At 45.2% G+C, this 9842-nt stretch overlaps 1 pseudogene; it reads right to left on the bottom strand.

Moving 5' to 3' along the window:
• Window positions 1–782: 782 nt before the first annotated feature.
• On the bottom strand, window positions 783–2187 carry LOC147015958 (uncharacterized; annotated as a pseudogene).
• Between the last annotated feature and the right edge of the window lie 7655 nt (window positions 2188–9842).

Here is a 9842-nt window from a genome sequence, read left to right on the forward strand (position 1 = left end):
GACGTCGTAATTATCATTAAAACATTCCACATGAGTAATCTCACCTATGGTGAAAATTTTGGCTCGATCCACCACGCAGGTGTGTAGAAAAACACGTAAGTTATGTGCACACAAACAAACAAGCTAACGGACCCAAACGCAATACCCTCTCCTTCGGCAAGGGTAATGAAACTTTCTAACAGATACGTGGCTTCCATTCATCCATCCATTGGGACCATATAGTGGGGCAACTTCGCATAACAATTGTGCATTTTGTGAGGAAAGCACCAAATTTGGCACACGAGCAGCCTAACATATTATGAACAGATTTGGATATTGGGCCATCTCAAATTCAGCCGCTGATGGCTGTGGCAGCCATTTTTCAAAATGGCCACCAGTGGTTACTGTAATTTCACTCTAACATTGGTTTAAACATTTATTAAAAGCTGAATTAAGAAAAACATAACCTGTAGCCACCTCAAGTTTAGAGATAGCCGCCATTATTTTGCAAGATGGCTGCTAATTATTTGTTGTACCGGATGACTATCTCACTCATAGAAATTGGTTGTTGAGAATGGTGGCAAACGAATCAAGGGCTGCGTCTGATTGATATGAATACCAACATCGCTTATGTAAAGTCAGTGGTTGTTGAAAATGGTTGCAAACGAATCATGGACTGCGTCTCATTCATATGAATACCGACATCTCACTCATAGAAATTGATCGAGAGATGTCTGATTTAAATGTTCTGAATCAGTGACACAGTCTGCTCTGTTAATATTCTCTCAATTTTGTGAGCTCTCTCTCTCTCTCTCTCTCTCTCTCTCTCTCTCTCTCTCTCTCTCTCTCTCTCTCTCTCTCTCTCTCTCTCTCTCTCTCTCTCTCTCTCTCTCTCTCTCTCTCTCTCTCTCTCTCTCTCTCTCTCTCTCTCTCTCTCTCTCTATCACACACACACACACACACACACACACACACACACACACACACACACACACACACACACACACACACACACACACACACACCTGTGCATTCAAGTGCGGCCTTTTTGCACTTGCAACGCTTCAGACAGCTCTTCTTGCACTTGCACGATACTAGCTCATAGCAGGTGTTGGCTGCTTTGGGTAGCTTCGTCCAGTGTGGCTCGTACACCCCCTCGTCATTCTTGACCCAGCCCCAGCTGGATGGAGGAGGCAGCTCTGGCGTTGGTAGCAGTGTTTGACCCCACACATGGCCTCCTTGGTAGGCTGCCCCCTTCACATGCTCCTCCAGAGCTGCCTTGGTTGGCGGGATCAGCTGCACGTTGTTCTTCTTCGCGAAGAGTTTCTTCCAGGCCTTGTCAATGTCGTTGCACGTGCTGGTTCTGTCATAGAGCAATATGACGAACCTCTCGATGGTGTGCATGACATCGTCTGATATGCCACTTGGTGCAGAGGATATGCCACTTGGTGCCACCACTAGCTTCAGCAGTGCGTCTGTAAGTTCTGGCAGAACAGTCCAGATTGTCCAAGTAGTCTTCTTACCAATACCAGCAAAGCTAGATACAGTGCCACACCCAGTCAGAGCGTGAAACATTGGGAGTGCCTGTCCCTTCTCTGGTCCTAGGCCAGCTGCTATTTCATCGGCTGCCAGGTACCGAAAACTCTTCCCAGTGCCAAATTCTAGCCACAGTTCATCTTCTGGTTGCAGTCCCTGGGCCACTGACACAGCCAACACCACAACATCGGTGTCAACTGTCTTGATCAGTATCTTGTGGTGACCATGGTTGGCTGCATGGGATGCATGCAACAACATTCGACTGTCAGCTTCTTCATGGCTGCATGGGGCGAGCAAGGCCAGGTCGAGCAGCGGTGGCTTTCTCAGGACTGCCTCTCCATCAGTGGTAACCAGCTGCTTGTCATCCTGGTCAAACCACCTGAAGATCGCTTCTGATAGGAACTTGAACAGCTCGGTCTTGTTGGTGTCCACTCGGAGGAAGTTCTGCCAGTTTCCAGGTATAACTGCTGCTCCGACCACGTGTCTACGCACTCCTTTTCCACGCTTTGATCTTGCACTGCCTTTCAGTGAATCGGCAACGTAGCGGTCCCAGACTAGGTCCAGGCATGACACAGTATGAAGCTTTGTTGATAGGTACGGTATGAAGACATCCTGAGCATAGTCATCAAAGTTCTTGGCTACCGCAGGCTTCAGCATCTGGACAATGACTCATCAAGAACTAGGCTGGTGGTATCAGGAGTCTCTGATTGGGCATTGGACAACTATTTAAAGCATTTGAGGAGATCACTCTTCGTACCTAGATGGACACTTTCTCCATCGGAGAGAGCTGGAGGACACGCTTAATTCTCATGACGAAAGAACTCTTCAAGGTTTCCATCCCTCGTCTGGCAACCGATGTAGAGCCATGAGAAAAGTGCCACGTCGTTCCTGAGAGAGGCCAACTGCTGTTTCCCTTTGCTCATATCACACTTTTCGGGGTGGAAGTGCTAAACAACTTCAGCTTGTTCCGACGAATTGCATCATCAATTGGCTTGGTCCTTTCCACCAGGCATTCTCTGGTGAAAGCCTTGTACTGCTCTTGGCCAATCTTCTTCACATTCCTGACATTCTCAACTGCAGCAGGACCTGCAATTTCCTTTGTGTCAAGCACAACCAGATCCATGCTCTTGTCCTCAAAGGGGTTGCCAAACTCTTCTATGACGCTGACAAGGGCACGGACATCCTTGGCGAAAGAGGTTTGCACACTTGGTGTCTGGTCATGATGACGTGTGTCCTCTCGCCTCCCCCAGTGTTGACGGCCATCTTGGAACTCTTCTATGGCCCTGGCAACTTCTGGCGCAGCAATCAACCAACGCCGCAGGGCACTTGTGTTATCAGTGAGGCCGACTGCTCCACCATCTCCTTTGATGCATGCGTTGTTCTGTTCATGTGCCTGGTCGATTGGGATCGAAGAGAACACGTTCTTCGTCTTCTGTACAGTGAAGTTGCCAGCCATAAATTCTCTAGCTACATCTGGGTGCTTCATTGGGAGTGCAATCATGTCCCTCAGGTGAACAGGGACCAACCTGGCATAGTGTGTGTGGTCTAAGGCATGGAACCATGGGACCAGTTCCGTCACGGCATCAAGGTAAATCATGAATGAAGCCTGCCACAGAGAACGCACGTAGACCAGTACCAACATCTCTAGTTCCAGCACAGTTGCCCAGTGCTGAAAGTTGGGAATGTCTTCTCCTCTCTGGTGACACAAACTTCGAACTCAGGCAGGTCTTCTGCATCCTCAAAATACGTCATACAGTGGCGTTCATACGCACGGTGTTGCAGGATGTGCAGTGCCGCTGCAGTGATTTGATGAGCTCTTTTTGTGCGGGTGACGTGGGCAGCTCGCAGGAAGGAGTCGGCTGTTCCTGGCGTTGCAATCTCAGCTTGCACCAAGGCTTGTACCCAGCCACTTCCTCGCAGCCAGTCGCCCAGCGTCTTCAGGGCGGCCATCTCGATGTGGAGCCCACCAAACATCACTACCATCTTTTCTTCACCATACTTATCTGGCCACTTCCACTGAATCTGCTTTGCCAAGGCAAACAGTGGCTGGTCCAAGGTGACGACAGGTGTCTGGCCAGAATGCGCATGTTCTACAGCATTCTTCACCACATCCATGGAGTGCCGGATCATGGCCACTGTGTGGGCACTGTCAAGGAACAGTGGAAGCAGGGCGGTGGGGCTGATGATTTGAGGTGACGGCGGCTGGCGACTGGCATGAAACGCTGACCACGATATGTTCTCGTATGCCCCAGTGTTGTCCTCTCGGAGCCGCCTTGCATGCTCTAGCCACAGGTATTCCTTCTCAGACTGCTCCTTGAAGTCATCTCTGGTCAAAGACACCACTCTAATAGCTGGAACAGACAGGTTTTTCATGCTGGTAGTGACTGGGGGCACATCAGTATAGTAGTGTGGCAAGTGGCCGACCATCTTCGAGCTAGCATCTCTAGATCCACCAACGATTACAATGCTTCAGTCCACTCCTTCACCAGTGAAAGAGGGGTGCTGGAGGAGGGAGATGGCTGTACTATGGAAGGACTCTTTCGCTGTCGTTGAACTGGGATTGTGGTCGATATTGTCTATGGCTGATGTTGTGAAGACATTGCTGCGCATCTTTGGGGGGAAGACCACTTGTTCTCTGTGAAACTGTTGGTAGGCACTGTTCCCCATCTGAGCCGAGAGCTCGAGAACACGGGCATATGAAATGCTCATGCCCAGGTGTGACAACCTGTCTACTAACTCCCTCTTTCGTGTGTGAGCATGCAACATCATCCCTACATATGTGGGAACTGGGATCTCCTGTGCAGCACTGTGCCTGGCAGTTACGGGTCCTGTGGTGCGATGTGCCCGGTTGTGCTTGATGCAGTTAAACTTCAGCATCTGGGCAATGGCAAGTGCTGCAGGGATTGTGTCTGCCATCTGATCCTTAATGCTGGGACTCTCTAGGACCATGCTCACCAGGGCAAGCAGCAGTGATGGCACAGATTCTCCTTGGCATCCTTCAGGGAATCCGTTGAAGGGCTCAGCTTCTTCAAACATATGGCGGCGCACGGTTTGTGCAGCACGTGCAAGATGGACCACATCATTATCACTGTCCAGATCACAGGCTTTGATGAGAGCAGCCCCAACGTCTTCTTCAAATACCAGCACGACGACTCTCCCCTTTGTGTGTGCGCGCATGTCAGGGAACTGGGTAAGGAGTCTCTGCTTCAGTCGTGTGGAGTGGACCCTTGTGTCGAGCTTAACCACTAGCTGTTCCATTCTGGACTGATAGAGCTCTACAAGATTAGCTAACTTGAACACCGGTGCTGTCTCCTCATCTAGCCTAGCTTCTTCTATGTAGAGGACCAGTTCGGCGAAGACAATACGTGATACTTCTCACTCCTTGTCTTTGTACTTGGGTCCCTCAGACTGGGCCTTTCTAACACGGTTGTGCAGCACTTATAAGCACTTCTTATGGTACTTGGCTTCCTGGACGACCATGTCCCCGGCACTGAGTCCGCCGAGCAGTTCTGTGTCTTCAAGAATGGCTGCCCAGTCTCGAACTTTACTGTCCATTTGAAATGTTGCAACTTCGTGAACACCATCGGTTCCTTCTGTTGTCTGCAGAAGAAACACTGGGCTTCTTGGGCCTTCTCTGTACTGGATGATCTTGAATGAAATCTGGTGCGTTTGCACGCATCTGGTACGTCATGGATCTCTCCTTCTGTCATGAGTGTTCGCTTTTCTGCCCTTTGCAATTTTGTATTGTTATATTTGAGCTTGCATGTTTGATGGTACAAAGCATTGTTTGCAACCATGGCCGCTTCAATGCCATACCCTTCGTTGAGTCTTTCCAACTGAAGTGTTCCTGAAAGTTGTCCAAGCTCACTGAATCTGATCAAATCGGCTGCGAGTGAACTGTACCCACTCCCAGAGTCTTTTCGCTTGGACTGTGAAGGACATGTCAGAGACTCTGCTTTGTCCTCTTGGCAAATGATACACAGCTTCCAGTTAGTCTGAGTTGGGCGCATTGATGTTGATGGGACAGGACGCTCAAGGCCAACAAATTGGAAGCTCTTGGACATGGTGAAGTTGTTCAATGTTACACTAGGTATCTTCTGTTCACCAGCAACCACCACCATCAGGATCTGCAATGACACGATGTAGGATAAATTAGTCATGAATTAAACCGGTTTTCTCCTCGCCCATAGTCATAAATACTATTGCCACTTGTAAAATCTTCTACAGACGCTGGTGACGGCACATAGACAATTCAGACCCATCATCTGAGTTACATGGCTTCATTCCCAAAACGACCTAATTCATCCATATTTAGGTTACTTCGAGCCGATGTGTTGCGATTGACTATAAGAGTCAATAAAAACGCAGTTTCAGAAAACGGAAGGGCTACTCAACAAACTGCCCAAAACAAATTAGCTTAGCCATGAAAATGGAAACTAGAATGGAAAACTACTTACAAATGGTTTGGCATTGCCGTCAATCGAACGAAGATAACCCGAAAACTAACGAGTTATCATGGTAAAGATATCTCGCCAACACGCCGGTACAAAGAGAGAACTTCCTCACTCAGTAGCAAACTGGAACTGGCGCCGTGAAGGCAGAACGGAAATACATGCAGAACCTCGTAACCCGGTAATCCGTGACTGAGATAATCCTATGACCAAACTGCACACCCAAACCCAACTCAACTTGATGAACTACGGTTAACAATGGGATAGCATAGAGAACTATATGAGCACAGAACAAAATAACAATGAATCGAGTCAACAAGTGTAAAGCTGGCAACTCAACCGTGCGCGATTCTGGGGTCAATATCCACGCACACCACTTCTACTACCATGTGCCAAGCCAATAGTGCTATGAATGTTTATCATTGGTTTTCATTCAGAATCTGTGTCTTAATTAGACTAATTAGTCCACTTTAACTTTTTTTCTCAACCAAATCAAATTGTTACTTTCTTTGACCATTATTGGACCTTTATTAGTAAATAAACTTTCACTATCAACCTGCATTCCTCTCCAGTAAAGCAGACATGTGTCATAACAGTAACCACTGGTGGCCATTTTGAAAAATGGCTGCCACAGCCATCAGCGGCTGAATTTGAGATGGCCCAATATCCAAATCTGTTCAGAATATGATAGGCTCGTAGTGTGCCAAATTTGGTGCTTTCCTCACAAAATGCACAATTGTTATGCTATATTTAGCTAAGTTGCCCCACTAATACTCTGCGCAGAGCATTGGTGCTGCCTAAGCAGTCTCCTTGGCTACTGGACACAATCCTGGATGAGTCACCACTCCAACACAGGATAACAGCAAGCTGGTACTCATTTTGCCGACCTCAGAAGGATGAAAGGAAGAGTCAACACCACCTGGTATTAATTCAACTGCCGAGTGGGATTTGAACTCAGGATCCTAGGATCCCAAGCCCACCACTCTAACCATTAAGCCAACACCAGGCATATACATGGCTTGAAACCTCCAAAACAAGCAAAAGTCAAACCAGGGTCGACTGTTTGGAAGCCTTTGGCATTGTTCCCCAGTACCTGTCATGAACAAACTATAGGCAATCGTACAAGGTCATCGTGTTCCAAACTTTGAAGGAAGACACTTCATCACAGAACCTGGTTAGAACTAACTTAAAATGTTTGAGTGAATAAAAACTCTTATTCTTTCATTTGAAAGATACCTTAAGGAAAACCCAAACTGTGCAGATTGCTCATAAGATGTTTACCTGTTGACATCATTCACTCATTGGCTCACACCTTTCTAAATGACTCCATCATGACCATCTTGAGAAGTGAATTGATTTTGCTTCAAAACATTTGTTGAAAATAAAGATTCTTCTTCGCTATTGCGTTGTTATCTCTTTGCATTGAAGAAGAGTCATCCGATGTTCAAGGATCCTGAAGAATACATTAGCATCAGAATGTGCCTTTGACCTTTTGACACAGCCATGCCCCTACCCCCATGAAACAGGTGGCAAAGAAAAGCATTTCACAGAGTGCAATGGATCGGAGTAATGATTCAAATTCAAAATCACATCACCCCATTTCACACACCATCACTTGAAACATCTCCACACAATGAGGCCTGTGTGATGGTAATCAGCCAGATTGAGGTGAAAGAAAGCTCATTGTTAACTGGTGCTAATTTGTAAGGAAAGAAAAATTGCTTTCGGATTCTTATGCCGCAAGCATTTTCTGCTCGAGACAGTCACATTTTTTTATGCAAAACATGGATATTCAAGAAAAGGTCATACACAGAGCAACAGCAAATTTCAGTGATTGAGGAATTGTGTTCAAAAAAGGAGGGATGTTCAAAAGGTTCTTTGGGCGAGATGCTCACAATTGGTCAAGGAGCAGCAACGGTTGAATTATTTTTCCACAATAATTCATAAAATATATAAATTTATTTATTATTTATATACACACACCTCAATATACTTTTTTTTTAAAGAATTTTTTGGAATGTCTTGTTCATGTAACTTTTTAATGTCCACATATTGCACACCGCTCCTTCCCTATTCCACATCCAGGTGATGCTTGACGCCATCGCCGGGTGTCGAAGGAAGGGAGTACTCGGTTTTCACTCCGTTTGTTTGTTTTCTTGTTTATTACCTCCGCCACCGGAAGTGGAGGAGGTTCTGTTTTCTCCCCTTTCTGTCTTTGTCTGTTTGTCTATGTGCAGGATATCTCAAAAAAAGTTGTTGACGGATCTGAATGAAATTTTGTAGACAGGTTTAGTGTGTGACGAGGACGAACTGATTCGATTTTGGTGAAGATGCGGATCCAGATCCGGATCTGATAATTTTTAAGCGATTCTTCAGCATTGAGAGATATGGCTAAACTAATATATAGCACGATATCTCAAAAAGTTGGGGACAGATTCGGATGAAACTTGGTGGATAGGTTGGGTGTGTGGTAAGAACGAATTGATTCGATTTTGTCGAAGATCTGAATCTGTATCTGGGTTCGAGAATTATTTAATTTTTAAAGTGATTCTTCACTATTGAGATAGGGCCAAAAACAATAAAGTACTGCATGGCATGATATTTCAAAAATGTGTTGGGCCTGATAAGTTCTCGTGTTTCAGACATTATGTGGTGGAGGTATGTGCTCTTCCGAGTGCCCTTCTAGTTTTCTTGCTGTTTTCTTGTTACTTGGCGAAATCTTCGATTTTGTCAAGTATGTTGGTCGGTGCCATTTGTTGGTTTGTTTGTTTGTTTGTCCGGTCGTCTACAGCCCAAACGGCTGGACCAGTCATTCTTAAATTTTTACACCTGATAGGCAATCCACCTGAGACGGTCCGCGTCCAAACCCCATCTTAATCGGACTAAACGTCACGACGTGACGTCACACAAGGTGAAGACACATTTTTGGACATAACTAAGTGACCAGAAGTCGCTACGACTTCCGGTTGATGCCAAATTAAACTTCATTCAAATATCTAAATGATTACTAAATGCATCATATTACAAATTACGCAAAGTTTTCGCAAGCATATGACGTCAAAGTTTTGCCTATTGACGTCATTTAAAAAAAAAAAATTACGCTTGTGTGCAGCCGAAACTACTGAAGCAATCGTTCTCAAATTTTAACACGTGATAGCCAATCTTGCTGAAATAGTCTGGGATCAAATCACGTCATAATCGCACTTAATGTCACGACGTTACGTCAAAAAAGGTGAAAACAAGCTTTTGAACATAACTCAGTGACCGGAAGTCGTAGCGACTTCCTGTTGATGCTAAAACAAACTTCAATGGAATATCTAAATGTTTTAAAATGCATGTTAGTACAAATTATGGACAGTTTTCGCAAGTGTATGACGTCAATGTTTTTAGCTATTAGCGTGAGTTTAAACATTTCCATTCGTTCTACAGGTCACAATTCTTAACCGATTTGGATGAAATTTTAACAGCTGATATAAATCCACAGTGCAAAAAGATATGTGACTTTTGGTGATGTTCAAGATCAGGATCTGGATTCTGCATCACTTTATATTATCGCCCATTATAAATCAATGGGGAATTTTGTGAATTACACATGGCTATTTCTCAAACAGTTTTGCACTTATATTGAAACTTATACTGTCTATTTATGCATGTAATATTAACATGTGCACAAAGTTTGATCGAAATTGACCCAAGGTCAAGGTCAGGGTCACCCAAAACATGAAAAACACACATATAAAATACATATTTTTGTTTTACAACATATTTCAAACCTGATAACGGGATCGTAAAGCTGGTTGAAAAGCAATGTTCCTAGGTATTTTCAAATATTTTCTACGATCAGAATGAAGGCAACAAGCATCGATGATAAGTTGT

This window comes from Eptatretus burgeri, chromosome 12 (assembly GCF_056783735.1).
Source record: "Eptatretus burgeri isolate ZD-2024b chromosome 12, Ebu_testis_v1, whole genome shotgun sequence".
NCBI lineage: Eukaryota > Metazoa > Chordata > Myxini > Myxiniformes > Myxinidae > Eptatretus > Eptatretus burgeri.